This window comes from Artemia sp. Qi Xiang Cuo, chromosome 19 (genome assembly GCF_049724085.1).
Source record: "Artemia sp. Qi Xiang Cuo chromosome 19, ASM4972408v1, whole genome shotgun sequence".
Taxonomy (NCBI): domain Eukaryota; kingdom Metazoa; phylum Arthropoda; class Branchiopoda; order Anostraca; family Artemiidae; genus Artemia; species Artemia sp. Qi Xiang Cuo.
In genome coordinates, this window is record NC_142812.1 from 14,712,826 (window position 1) to 14,734,120 (window position 21,295).

General features: G+C 34.5%; 1 pseudogene across 1 annotated transcript in view; it reads left to right on the forward strand.

Moving 5' to 3' along the window:
- Window positions 1–18,588, forward strand: part of LOC148940535 (uncharacterized) — a 36,596-nt pseudogene extending 18,008 nt beyond the window's left edge. Inside the window, exons 3-4 of the transcript XR_016143407.1 lie at window positions 553–723; window positions 16,768–18,588. The product of XR_016143407.1 is annotated as an uncharacterized LOC148940535 (transcript). The remainder of the gene's footprint in view (window positions 1–552; window positions 724–16,767) is intronic.
- The last annotated feature ends 2,707 nt before the right edge of the window (window positions 18,589–21,295 follow it).

Genomic DNA, 21,295 nt, shown 5'->3' on the forward strand with positions numbered 1-21,295 from the left:
CTAAATGGGGGGAGGGGGTCTTCAAGACTGCTCTCAAGCGTTATCCGTACCTAGATACGAGGATGTATACCTCTTGGCTAGAGGAGGCCCGAAGTATATTCTTTTTGCTTATGATAAGTTTTTATTACTTCTACTTGATGATTGTATCCTAACTCTTGAATCCGGGATTCATGAGATAAATTAAAATTAATTTTGACTTGTAGCATGTGATTTTCACGTATCTAGAAGTAGCATACAATGGATATTATTTCAGTATATATTTGTCTCCTACCATTTGTTTTTCTTTGCTTTGTTTACCATTCGGACGAGTTGCTTTTGTTGTTATTTATTGATATTTACCTATAACTGTTTAATTGTGCAAAGACAAAAACAAAGATAGTCAGAAAAATTTTGTTTTTTCTTTCTATAATTTTTTACTCATCACTAAATCCATAGTCCTGGGGCTTCTTTTTTTCTAAACCTATTATAAAGTTTTCTCTTTAAAAATCTTAATACTCATCACTGAATCATTTTTTGAGATTTCATAAGTGAATTTAATTTTAATATTTTTAGAACTTGAAGATGCATTACCCAATGATAAGAGTCTGTTTGGAAGTACTGATTCTTTTTTATCGCTCAAAGAGGAAGTTTTCGTAGAAAAGAGTCTTTATACAGATGCATCTGTAAAGCTTCAACCAGATTACAACCCTCCTAAATTGGAGCCAAATATTAATATGGACGGTGGTATGTTTTTTTTTATATCTTCTTGTATAACTGGGTGCCAGGATAGAGTATTGAATTTTTAAGTCCTTGGGAAAATATGGTAGGAACTCAAATGTACTTTTAGTGGATAACCCACAAGTTAATTGACCGGAAAATATAAATCTAATGGTGGAATTCTAGGTACTATAGAAGTATTTGTTTCATAAGAAGTCTTGGAGACTGGAATAGATAGGACATGCCATTTCTTTCCTTAAACTGGTTCTTTGAATAAAAATCAGTTCATGTGATGAGAATGCTGTTTTTATTTAAAATTTCTTCCAGTGTGTTGAAAATGTATGGTATAATTGCAACAAAACCGAAAAATTGGCCCACATTAAAAACTGATAAGCTTTCGATAATTTATATAGTAATTTGTTTTATTTGGTTGTTTGTTTTATAAAGCCCATTTTATTTTCACTTTTCAAATAGAATCTCCAATCAATCAATAGAATTCAATAGAATAGAATCCTTCTTTTCCAATCAATAGAATCTCCAGTGTCTTGGGTCACCAATCAGGATGCAATGCCAAAATTTTCTCATTAGACAGGTTTGTTTTTTCAATACAGGTCTTTAACTGTCTCTTACTATGAGCAAGGGCTTGCTCTTTACTAAGTAGCAGCTATTACTACTATTGTACAAGAAAATTTTGAAAAAAAACTCATCAATTTCTAAAATTCCTTATCTTTGCAAATCTATTATCCCTTTGAAAGACCTATTATCCTTGCAAAGTTCCTTAATTTTTAAAATGACCTTTTTCAAACCCTAAACTAATTCTAACTGTCTAAACGTCTAAACTTGATTCTTAACGTCGTAACCTTGAGTTGTACATCTGCAGGGGAATGGGTATGCTTCATATATCCTGATGCTCTTTTGTTTATTTGCATGTTTAAAATGAAAAGACGTACCATACACTTTCCTAGAATTTTTTGTGAAGGTTATGTTTTATTGTGTCTGGGTAAAATGGGTGTATTTTAAGATTTATACTTAGTTAATAAGAATCTCAGATGGTGTCACTTATTAGGACACTGAATTTTGTATTACAATAAAATCCATGAACAAAACAGCAAACCTTAATTTATTTGGAACTCTTATTTTTCTTACAAGTATTTTTTTGTGATTTTACTAGAATTGTTTTAAAGCAGGACATACCTCCTCAAATGATAATATAATATCAAAATATTATCATATTTGTTACTATTGTTATTGCTACTTACAACATTGGAGCATCAAGCCGTCTGAGGTCTACACAACTACGCACACTTTTCCTCTATCCGAATCTATGCAAAGCCTCCCTCTTTTCACCCTCCAAATAAGTTCCCATTTCCCTTAAATACTTTCTAAAAACATCCTCCCGCCCCATTCGAGGGTGTTCTGCTTTTCGCTACGCCTGAGACGGTTGCCCTAAGAGAACGATCTTGTACAGTGTATCATTCGCAGAACGTGTCTTAACCGTCTCAACTTTTCTCTCATTATAACCATAGAAGCCCTACTGAATCTTATTTTTCGTACAACTTACAACTAAGATACGGTCACTCAGTAGAGTACCAAAAAACATAGGCGAATACTTTGGAAAATATCTTGCAAATGCTCCTCTATTTTTTGGAAAGTTCAATTTTTAGAGCCCATACTTGACCATTATCATCACTGTAGCGTCCAATTTTCTAATTTTGTTGAGAAGATTTATTTTCCTATTCTTCCAAACTTTTTCCAATTGTGAAAAAAACACCATGGGCCTTCCTCATTGTACTTCCAACATCTTCACTATACCCTTTTGACATCTTCACGTATCAAAGAAACGTGATGCCAATCTATTTTCTGTTTCTTCTGGTATAACTATAAACATCATTCTGAGTATCTTAATATGGAGTCGAACATCGCAGGGTCAAAGGTATGACTCTTATATCCTGAGATTCTTCTATAAATGTATGTGTCCAAAATGAAAATGTGTATGCTGCGCTTTCCTTGAAATTATAGCGGGGCGTGAAATGGTGGCATTTTAAGTTATATACTTGTTTCATAAGAGTCACGGATTGTTTCAATTATTAGGATGTTTATTTTTTAATATCCCAATGAACTCTATGAACAAAACAACCAACATAAGTTTATTTGGATCTTAACTTTTGGAATTTAATACTTACTTATTATTTTCAAATTTTCAATTTTCTTAACTTGAAGAGTGTGAAATATTTTATTTGTTTCTGGTGCAAGGATTTAGTTGTATGTACAAGTGGCGAGACCGTTTATAAATAGCACGTCTTTTCTGACATATTTGCCTTTTATTTTCTAATAATTCAATATGCCACTCTCTAATCATTTGAATAAAAAAACTGCTTTAGTTTCCATTGATTTTAATGCAATACTGAGCCGAAGATGATGCAATAAGACCAGGGTGCTGTCAGTTGCAACTCAGGTGGAATAAGACTAATACAAGGGTGCAGCCAGTTGCAAATCAAGTGCAATGAGATTAAGAATATGGTACAATAAGCCTCAGGACAATGAGGCCAGGGCTTTTGACAGATTTTTTCACCTAACTTCACATAGGACTTCACATTTGAATTTGAATTCACAAATTTTGACTTCACATAATTTTTTTCCCAAAAAAAGAACGCTTTGGTTTTCCATTTATTATAATGCAACACTAAGAGCCGAAGATGGTGCAATAATACTATGGTGCAATACTCAGTTAAAATATAGTGCAGTAATACTAAGACTAGGATGCAAGGAGTCTTAATGTCGTGTGATTTTATATAAATTTAGGAATTGTTCATAAATTTGTTCTTTTTACATCGAAACTTCAGCGTCACCTGGGCACTCCGCTAAAGCGGAAGGAAGATTTAGAGCAACTAGGAGTGAATGACATTTATGACGTCAGGCGCAAAAGAGACTGTTACAATAAAAGTTAAAGCGGATATGTTGGGACCCGTATCGAGCTTGATAAAAGATAGATATCCGGATTGCTGCGTCGAATCGAGAAAACGCGAGTTTGCAGGGTATCATGGGCGGGACTGAGAAAGATTGCGATTTGGAAGCCATAGAAGGAAAATATTTGGGGATTTTTGATTTCAAGCGGCTGCGACAATCTCCCGTGGTGAGAATAAATTTCAATTCAGAATCTCTTATGAAGTATTATTTGTGCTATGGTTTAAACATAGGTTATGAGTATTTTCTGATTACTGCTGACAGGAAGCTCCCGAGGAGATTTCAGTGTTGCCAGAGTATGTCCCACGATACTAAGATGTGCTTAACAATTGCTATGACTTGCGCGCGCTGTTCGGGCGACCACGAAAACTAGAGACAAACCTTGCTCTCTTCCGGTCCAGTGTGCGAATTGTGGCTCAAAAGACCATCCGTCTTTCAGTTTCCGTTGTCCTCAGATTCGTTAGTATATAAATGCAAAGTAACAATTTACCTGACCGAATTGTGGCTCTACCTATATTTTGAACAATTATGTGTGAAAATTAGGACAATTATTGAACTTTTCGTTTTTGCTATTTTTACCTAAAGTATAGATCAAACAAACTAAAACCTGTCTTTTGTTAATCTAAAAAATAACTTCTTCCACAAAGAAGCTTTTCCAACCAAGGTTTGAGAGGTAATGCTGTTTTATTGCCTTTGTTTAATTTCATAAATTACTGCCCTTAAGTTAATGACAAAAAAGCACCAATTTCAATTGCATCTGCTTCCCACCAGAAAGCTGTTATTAATTTTAAATGGAGGGTTAAACATTTTCCCTCTTTCACTAAATAAAGCAGATTGGCTTTAAACTTAAAAAAAAAAACCATAAATAATCAGGATTGGAATTACAAATTCTATTATTCCTTGGTTTTACTTCCAGCCAATTAGGTAGCCTAACCATGATGTTTAAGAGAACCAGCTAAGACTCATCATTCATATGTCCTCGTCTCTGTCCCTAGATAACCAAAATAAAATAATACTGAAGCTTTGACCTAGTTTACCAAGTATTGTCAGAACTGCCTAAAAAGGGGGGGGGGGGGGCCTTCAAGACGGCTCTGAAGCGTTATCCATACCTAGATACGAGGATGTATACCTCTTGGCTAGAGGAGGCCCAAAGTTTATTCTTTTTCATTATGATAAGTTTTTATTACTTCTTCTTGATGATTGTATCCTAACTCTTGAATCTGGGATTCATGAGATAAATTATAATTAATTTTGACTTGTAGCCTGCGATTTTCACTTATCTAGAAGTAGCATACAATGGATATTATTTCAGTATATATTTTTGTCTCCTACCATTTGTTTTTCTTTGTTTTGTTTTCCATTCTGACGAGATACTTTTGTTGTTACTTATAGATATTTACCTTTAACTGTTTAATTGTGCAAAGACAAAAACAAAGATAGTCCGAAAAATTTTGTCTTTTCTTTCTATAATTTTTTACTCATCACTAAATCCATAGTCCTGGGGCTTTTATTTTAAAGCCTATTAATGTTTTCTCTTTAAAAACCTTAATACTTATCACTAAATTATTTTTTGAAATCAAAAATTTCATTTTTTGAACTTTTCGTTTTTGCTACTTTTACTTAAAGTATAGATCAAACAAACTGTAAAACCTGTCTTTTGTTAATCTAAAAAATAGCTTCTTCCACAAAGAAGCTTTTCCAATCAAGGTCTGAAAGGTCATACATTTTTATTGCCTTTGTTTAATTGAATAAATTATTGCCCTTAAGTTAATGACAAAAAAAAAACACCAATTTCAATTGCATCTGCTTCCGACCAGAAATCTGTTATTAATTTTAAATGGAGGTTTAAATATTTTCCCTCTTTCACTAAAGAAAGCAGATTAGCTTTAAATTTAAAAAACAAATAATCAGGATTGGAATAACAAATTCTATTATTTCTTGGTTTTACTTCCAGCCAATTAGGCAGCCTAACCATGATGTTTAAGAGAACCAGCTCTCATCATTCATATGTCCTTGTCTCTGACCCTAGATAACCAAAATAAAATAATACTGAAGCTTTGACCTAATTTACTAGGTATTGTCAGAAACTGTCTAAATGGGGGTAGGGGTTCTTCAAGACTGCTCTCAAGCGTTATCCGTACCTAGATACGAGGACGTATAGCTCTTGGCTAGAGGAGTCCCAAAGTTTATTCTTTTTGCTTATGATAAGTTTTTATTACTTCTACTTGATGATTGTATCCTAACTCTTGAATCCGGGATTCATGAGATAAATTAAAATTAATTTTGACTTGTAGCATGTGATTTTCACGTATCTAGAAGTAGCATACAATGGATATTATTTCAGTATATATTTGTCTCCTACCATTTGTTTTTCTTTGCTTTGTTTACCATTCGGACGAGTTACTTTTGTTGTTACTTATTGATATTTACCTATAACTGTTTAATTGTGCAAAGACAAAAACAAAGATAGTCAGAAAAATTTTGTCTTTTCTTTCTATAATTTTTTTCTCATCACTAAATCCATAGTCCTGGGGTTTCTTTTTTTCTAAACTTATTATAAAGTTTTCTCTTTAAAAACCTTAATACTCATCACTAAATCATTTTTTGAGATTTCATAAGCGAATTCAGTTTTAATTTCCTTATAACTTTAAGACGCATTAACCAATGATAAGAGTCTGTTTGGAAGTACTGATTCGTTTTTATCGCTCAATGAGGAAGTTTTCGTAGAAATGAGTCTTTATACAGATGCTTCTGTAAAGCTTCAACCAGATTACAACCCTCCTAAATTGGAGCCAAATATTAATATGGACGGTGGTATGTTTTTTTTTATATCTTCTTGTATAACTGGGTGCCAGGATAGAGTATTGCATTTTTAATTCCTTGGGAAAATATGGTAGAAACTGAAATATGCTTTTAGTGGATGACCCACAAGTTAGTTGACCGGAAAATATAAATCTAATGGCGGAATTCTAGGTACTACAGAAGTATTTGTTTCATAAGGAGTCTTGGAGACTAGAATAGATAGGACATGCCATTTCTCTTCCTAAACTGGTTCTTTGAATAAAAATCAGTTCATATGATGAGAATGCTGTTTTTATTTAAAATCTCTTCCAGTGTGTTGAAAATGTATGGTATAATTGCAACAAAACCGAAAAATTGGCCCACATTAAAAACTGATAAGTTTTCGATAATTTATATAGTAATTTGTTTTATTTGGTTGTTTGTTTTATAAAGCCCATTTTATTTTCACTTTTCAAAAGGGCTGAGAGGGGGCGGTATCCAAGGCAAGTTATTTTAAACTCTGGTGAAGAGGTTAAACCTCTGGAAAAAGATACATTAATGATACACAGACAAAAATAGCGTCTTTCGAGGTTTTTCATGTAAGTGCCTGAAATTTTCTGATGAAGACCTTCGACAATTGTTATACCAATCGAGCCCCCCCCCCCCGCCCTCAGTGCCAATTTGATGGGTTTTCAAACTCTTTTTTTGAAATTTTCTAAAATTATTTTCCCTGTAAAATTGTGCTATTAAGATGAGCCAATATAGAGGTCACCGTTCTTTCTAATCAGTAGAATCTCCAGTGTCTTGGGTCACCAATCACAGGATGCAATGCCAAAATTTTCTCATTAGACAGGTTTGTTTTTTCAGTACAGGTCTTTAACTGTCTCTTACTATAATAATAATAATAATTTATTTTTGACCCACTAACAATTATAAAAAAGTGGAGTAACAAAAAAAATATAAAGTAAAGACATACAAAAACAAAACACATGCAAAATAATATCAATATAAAAAATACAAATCAAAACAATCGCACAAGAGGATGAAAAGGACCCAACCGCTTGCAGCCCTCATCTTTTAACTTGGAGTCCAACTTGTTATATGAAGTCAATATATCAGTTGCATTAAACATTCGAATAATCTTACGGTTTCTATACAAACGAGGCAAATACAAAAGATATTTACAATAACTGAAATACAAAACTCTAATATCATGCATATCATTATTATTAAAAAATGGGCGCAAACCTGATAGAAAAAGAATGGAATGGTCACAATACGTAGAATAGAGTTTAGCCAATGCCTTACGAGAATGTCGGTCACGATTTGGAACAATTTTAGCATAACCTGCTTTAAGCTTATTCTTAATATCTGCAAGTGCACTAGCACGGATAGCTGAAATAGAAGAGCAGATACTAATCCCGAGCCAACGCAACGCAGGAGCCAGCTTAACTGAAAAAGAACTACAACTCAAATTACTACTTGGGTTTTTAGCATTGAAAACTAAATATTCACATTTTTCAGCATTAAGCACGAGGCCAATTTTTTGCAAAAGTTTAGAAACAAACTGGGTAGACTTAGCTAGGGTGAATTTTGAACGGCTAATAAGTAATAAATCATCTGCATAAGCAATATAAGATAAATTAGTTAGACCCGTAAAACACGATGGAAAAATACGAGAAAGCACAGGGTATAAACAAGCATTAAAAAGGTATGGTGACAGAACCCCTCCCTGCCTAAATCCAGACCGAATTGGAATATTACCAAAAAAGATTTCTCCTGACCGAAGTCGAACATATGAATTTGCATACCAAAAACGAAGGACACACATAACAGATGAATTCACTCCTAGCTGGGTAAGAGAATACCATAGTTGGCTGTGACAAACCGAATCAAAAGCTTTTGAAATATCTAACGCACATAAATGAACTTCAGATCCGTCTTTTTGTGCTTGAATTAAAAAATAAGTAAGAATTCGATGCGCAGGTTGGCATCCAATATTTGTTTTAAACCCAAATTGATTGGACACATAATTAACATTTGGAAGAATTTCAGGAAGCAGGACATATTCAAAAACTTTGTTCAGTGATCAGGCTACCGTAATGTGTCTATATGATGCGCACTTAGTCGGATCTTTCCCACGTTTAAGAATCGAAGTGACGCTCCCGCACAAAAAAGAATCATGCACCAAAGACGTACGTAGACAAATTTTAAATAATAACTGCAAATGATAAATCAATTCTTTAGAATCAATATGATGGTGAAAAACACTAATACCATCAATATCGTATGATTTAGATTTTAAATTCTTAATACAACTAATCACCCGGTCAGCGGAAACGGGAGGCATATGGCCTTGGTAAATTTTCGCAGGTAATACATAAGAACAGAGGCTAACAAATTGAGAGTGAACCGCATAATTCATAACATTAAAAATCTTATTATAATGATTAATCCAAGAGGCATTAGGGATCCGATCGGCATTAGGAGGTGAATCAAATTTCGCAACATCAATCACTTGTTTCTACTGACTAGAGGTCTTGGGAAATTCTACACCATTGTACCTTACTTTACGAAGATAACGTTTAAAGTCCAACTTCGTTTTCTGTTTAATGTTAAAAAGGTGAACCCTTAAAGGGCGGCCGCACGCTACCCAAATTCTAAGCCACAATTTTGCACGATTTTTCACAATTTTTAAATCAGGGTCAGATTTCCATATTGAGCCTCTAGTCTTAAGCTTAAAACGACAAAGCGGGACAGCCACTTCTACAGCTTTTTTCAGACAGGAAACAATTTGGCTGTAATATATATTCAGCTGAACTCGAGCTTGTGGGGATATAACACTGGTACAGAGTAAATTAAATGGAACTTTAATTGTAGACAGAAGAAGAGCAAGGGTAGATAGATATAGAGCCCATTCCGCTTTATTCCAGTCTCTTTTGATTATCCACTTTTTGTAATTAGCACATAAGTTCGGTTCAGCCCAAGTAATATTGATGGTGACAGTGGCTGAAAGGGGCAGATGGTCATAATGACGTTCATCCTAATTAATTTGAATATCACTAATAGAAACAACGGAAGAAACAACACAGTGATCAATATGAGACAATGAACCGCTATTATGTATGTATGAATGGGATGCATCTTTATCCAAAAACCGATAGCCATTAGGTAGCGAATCCAAAAATAAATCAGTTCGTGTTGAGGTAGAGTTTATATCACAGTTCATATCGCCTACAAGGATCCAATCCAATCCAATTACTCTCAACTAATAAGAAGGGTCTTTAGCGAAGCACATGCTTTAGTATACCTTGTTAGAGAGGAAAATGATCTTTGGTTACAAGGGAGGTATACATTAATAGGAAATAGGTTAGCAAAACAGATTGCAATGAAATAATCACATTCACGATAACACAGAGGAGATATCGGGAGTTGTTTATGTTTTAATAGGCAGGCCAGCCCACCTGAAGGTCTCCCAGAAGTTTTTCGGGCACTTCTAGCGAAAACCAAGGGTTCTTTACTCCTTCGAAGGGAGTTCAAACTCACCAAAGGCAAAAGATGTTCTTGTAGAAACAAAATGTCGAAATTAGATAGTCTCTGGTTCAAAGAATCATCCTTATCCTTCGTTCCGTTTATGTTGAATGAGCATGTAGGAAATTTGATTTTAATAGTCATTTTCATAGCTGACTAGAACGTTTAGCTACGGCATTACGAAGCATTCGGCATTTTAGAGAAAATGAAGCATGATTGACATGACAATTAGCACATTCAGGGGTAGCCTGGCACAGAGAATCGCGCGACGATTCATGCTCTTCTGCACAGCGGGAGCAACGTTTAGGGTTATTACAAGACGACTTCAGAAGATTAGGCGATAGGCAATTATAGCAGCATCTTGGTGGACGGTAGAACTCATGAACACGGAAAATCTCATAACCAACTTTCACGCCAAGCTTCAGTGCATTAGCAAGAGCAATTGCATTTTCAAAAAACACTTTAGCAGCAAAAGAATTGCCAATTTGTTTTGCATCCTTAATATTGCCACAGCCAATAAGCATGCTCATGTCAAAAGCATTTGATAAACCTTTCACAATACCTATATATTTTGTTTCATTTACTTTGACGTCACAGTTGCTCATAATAGAGGGAACAGAATCACAAAAGCCCTTAGCAGCAGTCTGATCAATCCGCACCACCAATTTATCGCCGGAGGGCTTTATGCTATGAATACATTCATGACCAGGTATAAGGTCAATCACTTCACAGCGTTTTGCAGGATTATTAAGGTGAGATGGAACTTTTGAAATGACAATAATGGCCTGATTATCAGCGATTGGCTGGGGCCTGGGGTCACTAAGAGAAGGGAATTTTAGATCATAAGACACAATTTTCTCACGGATTTGCTTGAGTTCGGAGTCAATGTTTAGAAGCCTTGATGCGAGGCTTGAATATGCGACGGCTGGAATGACAGGAACCTCGGTAGGCAAAATAATCACGTAAGTAGGCAAAATAAAATCATCAGACTCGCATTTCTGAAAGGTCTCAATTATATCCTTTATGTGACGGTAATTAGCTAGATCACCTTACCGTCGAGCCACGCGTTCGCCCACGAGCACTCGAGACTATAGGTCAGTTTTAGCTATCATAATAGACTTTTCATCAAAAAAGTCACCCGCATGTTTGGCAATAATTTCAGTATCCACTCCTTCATGAAAATTCGACTGCACAAAGTTTAGCAGCGCAGAATGTACAAGCTCCATCATAATCATGAGTATATTCAATTTATACCACATTCATCCATTTTAGTAGTAAATAAGTTCAAGTCTAAACTGATTCTTTTACTATGAGTAAGGGCTTGTTCTTTACTAAGTAGCAGCTATCGCTACTATTGTACAAGAAAATTTTGAAAAAAACTTTCATTAATTTCTAAAATTCCTTATCTTTGCAAATCTTTTATCCCTTTGAAAGTCCTATTATCCTTGCAAAGTTCCTTAATTTTTAAAATGACCTTTTTCAAACCCTAAACTAATTCTAACTGTCTAAACGTCTAAACTTAATTCTTAACGTCGTAACCTTGAGTTGTACATCTGCAGGGGAATGGGTATGCTTCATATATCCTGATGCTCTTTTGTTTATTTGCATGTTTAAAATGAAAAGACGTACCATACACTTTCCTAGAAATTTTTGTGAAGGTAATGTTTTATTGTGTCTGGATGAAATGGGTGTATTTTAAGATTTATACTTAGTTAATAAGAATCTCAGATGGTCTCACATATTAGGACATTGAATTTTGTATCACAATAAAATCCATGAACAAAACAGCAAACCTAAATTTATTTGGAGCTCTTATTTTTCTTATAAATATTTTTATACGATTTTACTGGAATTGTTTTAAAAGCAACACACTTCCTCAAATGATAATATAATATCGAAATATTATCATATTTTTTACTATTGTTATTGCTACTTACAACATTGGAGCATCAAGCCGTCTGAGGTCTACACAACTACGCACACTTTTTCTCTATCCGAATCTATGCAAAGCCTCCCTCTTTTCACCCTCCAAATAAGTTCCCATTTCCCTTAAATACTTCCTAAAAACATCCTCCCACCCCATTTGAGGGTGATCTGCTTTTCGCTACGCCCGAGACGGTTGCCCTAAGAGAACGATCTTGTACAGTGTATCATTGGCAGAATGTGTCTTAACCGTCTCAACTTTTCTCTCATTATAACCATAGAAGCCCTAATGAATCTTATTTTTCGTACAACTTACAACTTGAGATACGGTCACTCAGTAGAGTACCCAAAAAACATAGGCGAATACTTTGGAAAAAATCTTGCAAATGCTCCTCTATTTTTTGGAAAGTTCAATTTTTAGAGCCCATACTTGACCATTATCATCACTGTAGCGTCCAATTTTCTAATTTTGTTGAGAAGAGTTATTTTCCTATGCTTCCAAACTTTTTCCAATTGTGAAAAAAACACCTTGGGCCTTCCTCATTGTACTTTTAACATCTTCACTGTACCCTTTTGACATCTTCACGTATCAAAGAAACGTGATGCCAATCTATTTTCTGTTTCTTCTGGTATAACTATAAACATCATTGTGAGTATCTTAATATGGAGTCGAACATCGGCAGGGACAAAGGTATGACTCTTATATCCTGAGATTCTTCTATAAATGTATGTGTCAAAATGAAAATGTGTATGCTGCGCTTTCCTTGAAATTATAGCGGGGCGTGAAATGGTGGCATTTTAAGTTAGATACTTGTTTCATAAGAGTCACGGATTGTTTCAATTATTAGGATGTTTATTTTTTAATATCCCAATGAACTCTATCAACAAAACAACCAACTTAAGTTTATTTGGATCTTAACTTTTGGAACTTAATACTTACTTATTATTTTCTAATTTTCAATTTTCTTAACTTGAAGAGTGTGAAATATTTCATTTGTTTCTGGTGCAAGGATTTAGTTGGATGTACAGTAGCGAGACCGTTTATAAATAGCACGTCTTTTCTGACATATTTGCCTTTTATTTACTAATAATTCAATATGCCACTCTCTAATCATTTGAATAAAAAAACTGCTTTAGTTTCCATTGATTTTAATGCAATACTGAGCCGAAGATGATGCAATAAGACCAGGGTGCTGTCAGGTGCAACTCAGGTGGAATAAGACTAATACAAGGGTGCAGCCAGTTGCAAATCAAGTGCAATGAGATTAAGAATATGGTACAATAAGCCTCAGGACAATGAGGCCAGGGCTTTTGACAGATTTTTTCACCTAACTTCACATAGGACTTCACATTTGAATTTGAATTCACAAATTTTGACTTCGCATAATTTTTTTCCCAAAAAAAGAACGCTTTGGTTTTCCATTTATTATAATGCAACACTAAGAGCCGAAGATGGTGCAATAATACTATGGTGCAATCAGGTGCAATACTCAGTTAAAATATAGTGCAATAATACTAAGACTAGGATGCAATGAGTCTTAATGTCGTGTGATTTTATATAAATTTAGGGATTGTTCATAAATTTGTTCTTTTTACATCGAAACTTCAGCGTCACCTGGGCATTCCGCAAGAGCGGAAGGAAGATTTAGAGCAACTAGGAGTGAATGACATTTATGACGTCAGGCGCAAAAGAGACTGTTACAATAAAAGTTAAAGCGGATATGTTGGGACCCGTATCGAGCTTGATAAAAGATAGATATCCGGACTGCTGCGTCGAATCGAGAAAACGCGAGTTTGCGGGGTATCATGGGCGGGACTGAGAAAGATTGTGATTTGGAAGCCCTAGAAGGAAAATATTTGGGGATTTTTGATTAGATGTGGCTTGGACAATTTTCTGTGGTGAAAATAACTTTCGATTCAGAATCTTTTATGAAATATTATTTGTGTCATGGTTTGAACATAGGTTATGAGCATTTTCAGATTACTTCTGACAGGAAGGTCCCGAGGAGATTTCAGTGTTGCCAGAGTATGTCCCACGATACTAAGATGTGCTTAACTTTAATTGTATTCATTTTCATAATTCTCGCTCAACTAGTAATCTTGATCACGTTCTTGTTCTTACTTCTAGTTCGATTTCTGGTTCGATTGAAGTGGTTGTAGATTTCCCGATTAGTGATCATAAACCTTTAAAGTTTTCACTTTCACTTGAAGGAATTCCTCAGCAAAGAAATAAAAGGAAAAATCAACCTTGGAGAACTAAGTTGATTTGGGATAAAAATCTTGCTGATTCTTATAGGGTCTCTGTAGATTCTGAAGTTTCTATAGTTATTGTACCTGATTATTCTAGTCTTAAACCTGCAGAGTCTACATTATTAGATATAGATTGTACATTTCTCAAGCCTGTCCATTGCCTTAAATTTAGTGCAGATCTAGTTTTGAGAAGAAAAAATATAAAGTAGGAACTGAGATACCTTGTTGGTCTAGTAACGCAGATTTGGTAGCGGCGAACAAGCTAGCTAAATGTAATTATCTCTGTTGGTGAGACATTGGTCAGCCCTCAGATCACCCTGCGTTTTTTTTAGATGAAAGCAAGTAAGGCGGCATAAAGATAATCTGATAAATGTTGCTTCAGAAAAAGTTGATAATGATCAGCAGTTATTGTGGAGAACTTTAAAAAATAGGAAAACAGCTGGTTCAAATAACATCTCTCATAAAGCCCTGACAGAGGAAATGTGGGTGGACCATTTTACGAATTTAATGTCTTTAATGATAATGCTGAAGAGTTCCCAGAGCTTGATGACTTCTTTCGCGTCGAGATCCTCAGTTTTTTCTTGCGAGTTATGATCTCAATGTGGCTCTAAAGGTGTCTTAAAAATGAAAGTGCTCTGGACCATGATGGAATTTTTTTCAATCATCTAAAACTTGCCCCGGCTTAATTTTTTGCTATGCTTTCGTGTTGTTTTTTTTACGTGATTCTTTTGTCTGGGTAAGTGCGAACGTCTTTTAAAACAGGGATAATTACGCCGCTTCCAAAGCATGGAAAAAGCAAGTACCAGACATGCGATTCTTTTTGGCCTATTACTAAGGGCTCTCAATTAAGTAAGATGTTTTAATTTAGTGTTAAATCTCTTTTTGTTTCGCTTGGTTTTGGTTCGAATCAATTGGGGTTCACTAGGGTACAGGTTATCATCATGCAAATACTATTTTTTTCAATTTGTAAGTTCTTCTTGGCTTAATGGAGACCCGTTATATTGTTTATTAATAGATATTAAAGGAGCTTGCGACAATCTTTCTGATACATCTGCTCTACTTAGCTAACTAAAATGTGGTTTACCACAAAACCTGGTTAATGTTTTTCGTTTGTGGTATTCTTGCCTTAAAATTCGCGTTGCCTAGGGATCTATAATTTCTGCTGATGAAGTAGCAGTTAGGAGGGGGTTAGACAGGGGGATATTATCGTCGTCTATTAAGATTGGGGTAATAATAAGGGGGGTAATTTGTGTCTAAAAGATTGTTTCGCTTTATTAAAAACCTCTCTGATTTACTTAGCAGTTGAAATTAATTATTTGGCTTATGCTGATGATATTATTTTACTTAGTCGGTCGAATACTGTGTTGATTGAAGATTTTAGCGAATGAGTTGAAGAAAAAGTTCTAGAAATTAACCTCGCGAAATGCCAGTATTTTATGATTAATGACCCTCTTGGCTCTCCTTCTCTTGATTGCGGTAATGATCAGATTTTCAATGCTTTGAACTCGGTGGTATACCTAGGTGTGCCATATTTTACTGTAAAAAGACTATCACCTCTTTTAATAATATGCCATCTGGAAATTAAGATAAGAAAGACGTTCGGTTCCCTTGTTCATCTGCGGGGCAATATGAGAAGAGATATATTAGCTAGACTGTATCAGTCGACGGTTCCACCTTTGATTAGCTTTCCAGCGATGATTTTGAAAACTTTTTGATATTATTAAATTTAAAAACATTTTAGGTATCTTAAATTTCTACTAGGTTGTCCGCTAATTTCTTTAAAATATATGTACGGAATAAAGGACCCGCTTGATGTAATAAAGAGTAAGTGTGAGCTTTTTTATTTCAAAAAGCTCGAAATTATCTTCGATGTAGAAATTTATTCCTGTTTTTTGAAAAAATATAATATGTTAACCGATTGGCGTCTTACTCGTATTCGTCGGTTCTGGTTGTGTGAATTGTAAGTTGTGTCTATATATTTTATATTTATTTTGAATGTACTCCTCATAGTGTATCCTGAGGGAAATTAAAAGTATTATTATTATTATTACTGACAAATTTCTGACAGTTACCATTTGGTTGTCTTCGCCAGTGACTTAACCTTATTCTGGGATTTTCTTTATGGCTACATTCAATGAAGCCTTAGGATTTGAAAGAATTTTGGTTTTCGGAATTATTATGATCGTCGCATTTAGCAAAATTTATATTTTAGAGCTAATCTGTTGTAGGTATATGCAGCTCTATGTAGCTTGAGTCACCATTTCCTTTATGGCAAATAGCATAAATCATGGTTTATGCTCTTTGATTGGCGAAAAAGTCTTGACCTTTATCCAAAAAAGTTCAAAGTTCAAAAATAACCGAAGTGCTTTATAAATGCTTTTCATTCAAATTCAATGAGCCTAACGAGTCATTTTTCAGAAATTAGGGCTAAAATTTGAACTTCATTAGTACTAAAAGTCAAACAGTAGCAGAAGAATAAAGAATCTACAGAGGAATTAGAATAATGTTTCAAATTGCCTGTTATAAACTAATTATCCACAGAAGAGTCTTTAAAAAGAAATTTATGTAACTGTGTAAATTAAAAATGTGTAAGTTATTTAAGTACATTTTACAATATTTTAGTTCTCCTTGCTGCAACGCTCTGTGATAACGATATCAGCAAACAAGAATGTAGAACATCTAGAATACCTGGTCTGACAGGAATATGTCTAAAAAAAGAAACAAATTTGAATTGTCATCATGAGATAACACGTACCATTAGTGTACTTACTAAAAATGATGTAGGAAAACCTAGGGAATACTGAAGAAAAATCTTTCAAGTGTGATGCAAGTGAGAAAACATTCCGCCGAAAATCCAACCTATCAACTCATCTGGGAAATTATACTAGAGAAAAATGTTTCGAATGCGATATGTGTAACAAAACGTTTCGTCAAAAATCTAACCTATTAGCTCATCAAAGAATTCATACTGGAGAAATCCCTTTCGAATGGGATATATGTGATAAAACATTTCGCCAACAAATTCACCTATCTGATCATCAAAGTACTCATACAGAAAAAAAAACTTTCGAATGCGATATATGTGAGAAAACATTTTGCCAAAAATCTCAACTATCTATTCATCGAAGAACTCATACAGGAGAAAAACCTTTCGAATGCGATATATGCGACAAAACATTTCGCCAAAAAATTCACCTATCTGATCATCAAAGAACTCATACTGGAGACAAACCTTTCAAATGTGACATATGTGCGAAAACATTCAACCGAAAAATCCATCTATCAGGTCATCGAAGAAATCATACTGGAGAAAAACCTTTTGAATGTGATGTATGTAAAAAATCTTTTAATTTTAGTTGTAATTTGTCTAGACATCTAAGAACTCATACTGAAGAAAAACCTTACAAATGTTCCATATGTGAGAAAACTTTCAGCCAAAATTCCTACCTATCTGCTCATCAAAGAACTCATACTGGAGAAAAACCTTTCAAATGTGAAATATGCGACAAAACATTTCGCCAAAAAATTCACCTATCTGATCATCAAAGAACTCATACTGGAGACAAACCTTTCAAATGTGACATATGTGAGAAAACTTTCAGCCAAAATTCCTACCTATCTGATCATCAAAGATCTCATACTGGAGAAAAACCTTTCAAATGTGAAATATGTGCGAAAACATTCAACCATAAATCCCATCTGTCAGTTCATCGAAGAACTCATACTGGAGAAAAACCGTACAAATGTGCCATATGTGAGAAAACTTTCAGCCAAAATTCCAACCTATCTAAACATCTAAGAACTCATACTGAAGAAAAACATTTCAAATGTGAAATATGTGCGAAAACATTCAACCATAAATCCCATCTGTCAGGTCATCGAATAACTCATACTGGAGAAAAACCTTTCAAATGTGCCGTATGTGAGAAAACTGTCAGCCAACATTCTACCCTATCTAATCATGAAAGAACTCATACTGGAGAAAAACCTTTCAAATGTGCCGTATGTGAGAACACATTTTGCAAAAAAATTCACCTATCTGATCATCAAAGAACTCATACTGGAGAAAAAATTTTCAAATGTGCCGTATGTGAGAAAACATTCAGCCAAAATTCCAATTTATCTGATCATCGAAGAACTCATACTGAAGAAAAACCGTACAAATGTGCCATTTGTGAGAAAACTTTCAGTCGAAATTCCAACCTATCTAATCATCTAAGAACTCATACTTAAGAAAAACCTTTCAAATGTGAAATATGTGCGAAAACACTTAACCATAAAAACCATCTATTCGATCATAAAAGAACTCATACTGGAGAAAAACCTTTCGAATGTCATATATGTAAGAAACGTTTTACTTTAAGGTACTATTTTTCTCAACCTCTAAGTACATGTTTCGAATTATAACTTTTCTAGGCATCAAATTATTTTTGCTTAATAAAACCTTACTTGTTACGTATGAAAAAATATTCTGCGCAAAATCGACTCTAGCTTATCTTAATTGATCTCATTCTGGAGAAAACCTTTCTAATGTTACATATGTGAGGAAAAAACCCCTCCTATCTACCCATCAAAGAACTCACATTGAAGACAAACATTTTGAACGTGATGAATGTAAGGAAAGTTTACTGTAAGCTCCACTTTGTCTAACGGAAGAACTCATACCGGAAGAAAATCTTTCAAGCCTTATTTTTTGTGAGTAATTTTTTTTTTTTTTTGAATGCGATTTATCTCTGGCAGAGACTTCGTACATATTAAAAACAGATTGAATGTGATATATGTGAGAAATGTTTCACTCCAAGCTGTTATTTATCTCGTAGTGAAAACTCAGGAGTTTGTTTAACAAGTTCATTGTCCATATTTTCAGTGTTGATTTTTTGTTCTGTTTTGTTGCTGTTTACTCTGTTGCTGTTTGAAACTTGCTGCTTACTGTGAAATTAGCCTGAAGTATAAATTTCAATTCTATGTAAAATAAAAAAAGAAAGATATTCTATGTTTATTAATGCAGGTTGCTCAGAACATCTTTTTATATATACTCAAGTTATTATATTTAATATGTTTTGTTATTTCATTAAGTTCATTCAAGATTTATAGAGTATTGGCTATTTTATTTTAAGATTCGAGTTTTCTGATAGTTGTTTACCATTAAAATTTGATCCAAAAGATATAAATTATCTTTAACATTTATGTTAAATCATTATGAATTGTTGCTAGCAAGTTGGAGTGTCAGGGCGTTCGTAAATAGGAAATAAAACTTAAAAAAATATAGTTTAAAACTTGCAACCACGAGTCTTTGGGCCAAGAAGAACATAATGCACGAACAGACTTGGATTTCATTCTACCCTTCCTTATTCAAGTTGACCCAAAGAAAGAGCCAGCAAAACAGGAGTCTTTGGATCAAGAGAAATGTATTGTAAAAAAAGACTTGGATTTTTCTGCCCCCACCCCCTTCCCCTTCAAAAGAAAGTTCGTCCTAGAAAGAACCAACAATTTTTTTGTGATTGTCTTAAAACATATCCTGATATCTTTTGCCTCGGGAGACCTCTGACTCTGCCAGAGTGAAAAATAGAAGAAGAAAAATATTTTTTCCCACAAAACAATATCCCAATAAAGAGATTTTTTTACTGTGAACCACTTGAGCATTTCCCTATAATTGAAGGATTCTTGAAAAATAGCATTTACTGAAACCTGAGCTTTCTTGAGTTTTAAAACAGTATCGTGAAACTTATTGATTTCATGGCGGTTTAAAGACTATTGAGAGCTCTAAAAGACTAGCTGTGCTGCTATTACTACCTCTCTACTTAACACTGCGAGTCTCTCTTGTGAAGGTAATTTATGCGATAGTCTTGTGACATAACAACTTGAGAAGTGACTGCTCGTGATTGTGACTATTTCTGCATACTTTTGATTGCAACTACAGCAACTTGTGACTATGGCTGCAAATACTGTGACAATCACTCGTAATCGTAACTGCGATTTCGACTCTTACTACTAATGCAATAGTTACTGTTACTGGTCCTACTACTACTACTCAACTTTATAAAATGCTTTACGGGCATCCAGGTTGTCAAAATGGTGTTGATTCATTATTTAAGGAACAGAATAGAGTATTAATTTGAAACTTACAGAAATAGTGAAAGGGGAGTATTAAAAACTAAATCAGAAGAAATTTTGTCTGTCAAAATCATCTAAAGGTTTCTTTGAAACATCACAGGAAGATTTTAGAAAATCACGTCGGAACTTTCAATGACATTTTATTCATCAAATCCGAAGGATGTCAAATGTCAAAATACACAAAGTCAGATACACAAAGACACTTTGTGTATCCAAGTTTGTAATAATCTCGTATCTGTGGTATCTCAGGAACTAATGTAGGCACAGATTTTAAGCTCTCAGGAGATGTTGAGGAAGCTGGTTGACTAATATTTTCTATACTCTATTATTCTGCATAATGGCGGTGAAATTATCATTCAAGCTTAATGAGAAAATTCCTCTAAATAGATGAAAGAGACCTAAATCAAGCAGAAATCATAGGCAGCGCAATAGCGCTGCCTAAGTTAAGAGCGATATGGGCACAAAGTATTTTTTGTTAGACCAGGGCATTTCGTATTGAAGGAGTTGTCGTAGAAACTTCGAAAAGGGTTCATTTGATTTGAAATTGGAAGGGCTTGTGCCCTTTTTAATAGTCGAAAGTAATTGGAGGGCAACTAACACCCCTCCGACGTCCACCTTTACCCCAAACACAGGTCCGGAAATTAAGTCTTTGAGGATGATACTCCCCCCCCCCCCAGAGTCCTTAGGGCAAGGGCTGTAAGTTACGCCTCGAAAGTGCCAAACTCGATTCTTATAGAAATTAAATAAAAAAACTAATTTTTTTTAGTGACAACCCTCCAATCTTCCTGGTCACTTAAAATGGGTACTAGAACTTTAAATTTACGTTTGAATGAGTTCTTTTCCGATATTTTAGGACCTCTGGTTCGATACTATCAGCCCTGAGAAGAACAAAAAAAAAAACACGCATCCGTGACCTTTCTTTTGGCAGAAAATGCAAATTTCCACATTTTTGAAGATGTAGGCTTGAAACTTCTACGGTAGGGTTCTCTGATACGCTGAATCTGATGGTTTGGTTTTAATTAAGGTTCTGTGATTT